We start from the raw sequence: 6153 nt of genomic DNA, 5'->3' as shown, positions 1-6153 counted from the left end.
GTGTTGCAAATTTGCACCAACAGGCATCAAGGGGTTAAATATATAGTATCTTCTACGTCTTCTCATCAGATAGTTGTTATTTTCAAAGGTGAATTGTAGTTAGATTTTCATTGTGATTGATCAATGAAGTTTAGAGAACATCTACTCTTTTTCTAAAAGGAATATTATTGTATCACAATCATTTCACGAGTAGCCACCAGTGTTGCTATAACATAACAGATTGTAATAGAAATACAGACATAAGCCCCAGTTCTTTTGAAATTAACAACCAAAATAAATATTCTTCCATTCACATAGTTGGGTTTAATTTGAAATATCAAATTGAATATGTTCAGTGTCATATTAACCTTTAAAAAAAATGGTGGAACAAATTAGTTATTTTCCTTGTTTGTTATTATTGATACGATACCATATTTTTATCATTAATAAGACAGGCTGTGCACTTTCATAAGTAGTGAGTCATTTCATGACTAACAAAGACTTCTTTTTTACCTCACATGATTTTCTGAGGTGGCCATAAGTGTTTTCGAAACTCAAATCATGTTTAATTGGATCCAACATGAAGAAGAGTAAAAGGAATGTTTCGCAAATACTTTTCTAGTCTTTGATGTTGAAAATGACTCAGAGAAACTCAGAGATAGTTATTCTTTTTATAAAAGCATTTGAACAAAAAAAATATGATAGAGCTTATGATAGAGTTTAGGATCAGATTGTGTTAATCAGCTGGACATAAACTAAAGCTTAATCTAACGCCATCTTTCACATTCAGATCTGCCAGAGAATCTACATAAAGCTGTCTCTCAGAGCAGTCTGTGGTCAGTCACATAAAGAGGTATATGGTTGTATGCCTGCAAAAGAGGAACTTATTATTGGACTAAAAGCTAAAGCAGAGACTTACAAAAACAATTTGGTATCTGGTCTGATAAGATATCCATCACCATGTTTTTGGCAGCATAAAGGGGTAACTGAATATTTTGATAAGTATGAACATGTTGCTAAAGCACTGTAACCTCAACCTAATCCTCTGTAGGGAGATTGTGGAGTGTCAGGCTGAACCACTACAATAAATCATCAAATGAGGAAAAACCTTCATGAGAAGCTGAGCCCCACCTTTCTTTAAACATTTTTGTTACTGGTGTCAATTTTAAGGCTTTTCTTACACTTCTCTCTGTTCCATCAAAGCTGTAATGGTAGTCTCTGTTGGCCCAGCAATGTACCTGTTATTAGTCATGAGCAGTAATCTGGCACCCGCCTGGATGACTACACCCATCTTGATTCACTTTTTGGTATTTCCAGATTGAAAACAGGTGTTCTTTCAGGAGGAAACCCAGGCAAATATTGTAGGAGCACAGAAAACTGAGGCAAGAGTGAAAAGAGTGTCAATATGCAGGTACTGCATGTATGGTTTTTAATTTACTCACAGAGAAGTACATGCACACTTCACGGCCTTATTATCAGGTCCACCTTGCTCGTACCAGGTTGGACCCCCTTTTACCTTAAGCACTGCCTTTAGTCTCTGTGTCATACATTCAACAAGGGGCTGGAAATTGTCTTCAGAGATCCATGTTGACATGATTACATCACACAGTTGCTGCAGATGTGTGGGCATGATATCCATGATATGAATCTCCCGTTCCACCACATCTCAAAGATGCTCTACTGGACTGAGATCTGGGGACTGTGGAGGACATTTGAGTTCAGGGAACTCATTGTCATGTTCAAGAAGTCAGTTTCCCATGCGGATTGGTACCTTTCACATGTGAAATGATACGGTACCTGGCAATCAGTACTGGTACTCAACTGTACAAATTTTTGGTACTTTTGTTTGTTTATGTGGTAAAAAAAATCAATTTGTTCAATAATAAAATGGAAACTCTTAAATTTGACATTTATTTTTCAATATATAACCTTGTAATGCTGTGTTCATGTCCAGCATGGAAAATCTCCTTTTCTTCTACTCCCTCACAGTCACAATGGTGCGTTTAGGTACCTGAACATGGTACTTTTTGATTTTACGTGAATTGGTATTGGGTACTTTGGACAGAATTTGGTCGGTACCTAAAAAAGTACCAAATGGAGATGGAGCTGTGACATGGAAGTCTCCATCAGAAGATGGGTACACTGTGCTCATAAAGGGATGGACATGGTCAGCAACAATACTCAGGTAGGCTGTGGACTTTAAACCATGCTCAGTTGGTACTAAGGGGCCCAAAGTGAGCCAAGAAAATATCCCCCACACCATTACACCAGCAGCAGCAGCCTGAACCGTTGATACAAGGCAGGATGGATCCATGCTTTCATGTTGTTGACGCCAAATTCTGACCCTACCATCTGAATGTGGAGCAGAAATCCAGACTCATCAGACCAGGTAACGTTTTTCCAATCTTCTATTGTCCAGTTTTGGTGTTGCTGTGTGAATTGTAGCCTCAGTTTCCTGTTCTTAGCTTCTCTCTGCTGCTGTAGCCCATCTGCTTCAAGGTTGGACATGTTGTGTGTTCAGAGATGCTCTTCTGCAGACCTCGGTTGTAACAAGTGGTTATTTGAGTTCCTGTTGCCTTTCTATCAACTCCAACCAGTCTGTCCATTCTCCTCTGACCTCTGGCATCAACAAGAAATTTTAGCCCTGTGAACTGCTGCTCTCTGGATATTTTCTCTTTTTGGGACCATTCTCTGTGAACCCTTGAGATGGTTGAGGGAGAAAATCCCAGTAGATTATCAGTTTGTCAGATACTCAGACCAACAACTATGCTATGTTCAAAGTCTCTTAAATCACTTTTCTCCTCCGTTCTGGTGCCCAGTTCATCATGTTGACCTGCTGCCATGTTGTCTGAACAGATATAAGACTTTATTTTATTCACACTGGTAGACTCATGTAGTTTCTTTCTTTTTCCACACTTGGATTCAAAAGTGTCTAAAAACCTTTGGCAACATCATGACTTTTTTTTTGTTTTATGACATCACTCCAAAAATACATTTTTCATAGTTTGGGTTTTGGCTTTGAAGCAAATCCATCAAGTTTCTGTTCTTCTTTCTGATGCTGTATCAGCAAGGTTTGCTCTTTTATGGGTTTTGTTTCCTTTTTACTGTAAATTGAAGTGTCTGAAATGGTTTGTAGAGAATATCTTTTAGGTTAGTTGCTGGTTTCGATTGAGATATTTCCAACGCAGGAGAGTTCGAGAAAGTCTGTGAAACTGTACAGAGCATAAAGTCTCCTGTAGCTGAGAGACAACAAACAGGCAGGGTGTGGTGATACCAGCAGGTGTGACTGTGAGTCATGAAAAAGTGTCTGATGGGCTGTGCAGCGACAAAATAAAAATGTTTGAGTGTTGTTGAGGGGAAGAGGGTGCCCCAAGCCATCTGACACATGATTTCTCAAAACTATATTCAATGTTTAAAATATCTGGGGTGGGAAAACAGTATTTATTAAGTGCCTGAAAATGTTCTTAAACTCTGCAACACAGTAGACATTGTTTTTCTGTTGCTCCCAATTCTGGAACTTGGATAAAAAAATTACATAAACTCTGATTTTAAAATGTTTCTTGAGAGATATTTTTTGTAGATCCCAAATGTATTAAACCTGGATATGAATCTTTATCTAAAAATCGATGTTGATAACAGTCCTGCCTTCACTCTCAATTTTTAGAAAAGACTCCCTGTGCTCTGATGATGCCGAGGGTGGAGCACCTCTGTGTGCTCAGCATTAAAACTGGTTACACAGGAAACTGACTTCTGCTTACCCAAAACACAGGAACACACACACACACACACAGGGAGACATAGTTAAAACAGATTAAACATGTCTTTCGATAATTACCGTGCTACTCATCTGCCTTGAGGGATAATGTTCAGACACACACCCTAAGAATCATGCTTATGTCATGGGTCATACAGCTTCTTGTTTCAACAGTTTATTTTCCCACAAGGTCCTTAAAGTTTCTTTACATCACACAAGAAGCGTTTGCTGGATTATTTCTTTGTTGTAACAAAGTCTGAAAAAGGTTGGAAACGTGTTTAATTCCCTTTGCTAAATCTCCTCTGCTAATGCCAAACAGCTTGTTCTGACTCTTGTTTGGTTTTGTTTGGTGGACTGGGTGACTGAAGTTTGAAGAAATAAGACATACTGGCAATTTCATACACAATGTACCAAACTACTGTGAATTTACAAGGAAATTTCAACAGAGAAATCCTGTTATGTTTGAATAAAGCTGTAGAAAATTTCACTGTAAATTAATAGTTATTTACTGGCAACACTGCTGCTGTTATTTTACAGCAAGTTTATATTGTTGGGACAGTGTTTTGCAACCGTGAGTGAGGAAGTAACACAGACAATATCAGACCCTGTTGTACATTGATCAGATGAACAGGGCACACCTTCTGGCTGTGCTTGACATTGGCACGGACTCATTATCTGTGCTCCACATGAACAAGCTATCTGTCCTCCACATGGCACAGACCACCTGTCCATGCTCCACATGGCATGGACTGGCTGTCTGTACTCCCCAGGGCATCGACCAGCTGTCTATTCTAATGGCAAAGGCTAGCTGTCTGTGCTCCACATGACACCTACTGGCTGTTTGTGCTCCAGATGGCACAGACCAGCTGCCCATGCTCCACATGGCATGGACCAGCTGTATATGCTGAATGCCACAGACCAACTGTCTGTCTATTCTATTCTATTCTATTCTATTCTATTCTATTCTATTCTATTCTATTCTATTCTATCAGAAACTCTGCAGGGAAAAGGATAGTTAAGACATTCAGAAGAGCCCATGACTGGCCTTAAAATCACTAAAACAAATTTGGCCTCAATCACGCCAAAAGAAAAACACATGAAGGATTGTGAGATCTTGATACAAACTGATAATGCCAGAAATCAGATTTTGACAGGTAACCTGAACAGGGCCCACTTTCCAACCTATTGTCACTAGTGGGAAAAATAAGGCAGAGCTGATCTCAACTTGCCTGCTCAAAGTTTGTCAACAAGTTGGCCCATCTCACCACAATGCTCGACAAGCCAAAGAAAGGAATGAGCAGTGTAAGGGTGTGGAAAAATGGGGCCACGCTTGAAAGAACAAAGCAGTAAATCAAAGAAATACATTTTTATATTCCCCTTGCATCACAGTAGAAAAAGAAAAAAAAAAAAAAAAAAAAACGAACTCACAAACACTCCCACACCTTGCCACAACCCAAGTGTGAGTGCAGCCAGAGGGCAGGCTTCATCATGCCTGCCAAGGATAACTGAGCCCCACCCTGAGACAGGCAGACAGTCAGACAGGTGGACAGGCAGACAGGGAGAAACATTGCTGGCTGGACCAACACATCAACCCACTGACAATACTGAAATCAGCTGCTTTGCTTCTGTGGAGCTTCCTGACTGGGTCTCTTTGGGCCCTGGCCTAGCCAAGTCTAGAGGCTTCTGTCCTATGCTTTGCTTCAGTGTGGGTGTTCCAAAACAGAGATGACATCTCAACATGTAGGATACTAGGGCTCCATACACAATGCCACCTCTTCCCATGTCATTTCTTGAGATCAAAATGTCAGTTCCCATTGCAACACTATTCACATTTACTCAGTCTTGCAGTCAATTGCTGTGACACTGACTTGGTTATTCATCCACAACAGGGAAATAAAGGTTTTGTTTCAAATTTAACTTTGTATGCAACAGCAACATTGTGGAGGGTACTGACTGATGTACTCTGCTTTAACTTCAGCATACATAGTGATATGTAAAATCATTTCATGATTGTCAGGCTGTTCTGTACCCCAGGCGGTTGCCCACATTGCCCATAGCAAAAGCCATCCCTGAAGGTTATCAACCAGTGTTGACACAGCAGCTAATGCCTCACTCAAGTATTGCTTTAGCACCAAAAACATAAAGAGGGCTGCAAGATACCTTGGTTTCAAAGTTTACACATTAGTTCTAGCAAAAATAGTAGTTGAAATTATACCTGTGCATGTGGTATGTTAGAAAAAGTGCATTACAACAAAAAGTTAATTCAAAAACTTTATTAATAAAAAAGTTCAAGTAACAATTTGGCAAAGCATTAAAGATGACCACTTAGACATGAACACAAAGAAGAGGTTAATGTAAATCTAAAAGTGTTTATGGCTGTATGGGTTTGTGTGTAGATTGCCACTTTATCGTTATTATCA

This window comes from Halichoeres trimaculatus, unplaced genomic scaffold (assembly GCF_033239565.1).
Source record: "Halichoeres trimaculatus isolate MK-OKI-2021-1 unplaced genomic scaffold, fHalTri1.1 fHalTri1_scaffold_4, whole genome shotgun sequence".
NCBI lineage: Eukaryota > Metazoa > Chordata > Actinopteri > Labriformes > Labridae > Halichoeres > Halichoeres trimaculatus.
This window is presented reverse-complemented; position numbering follows the sequence as displayed.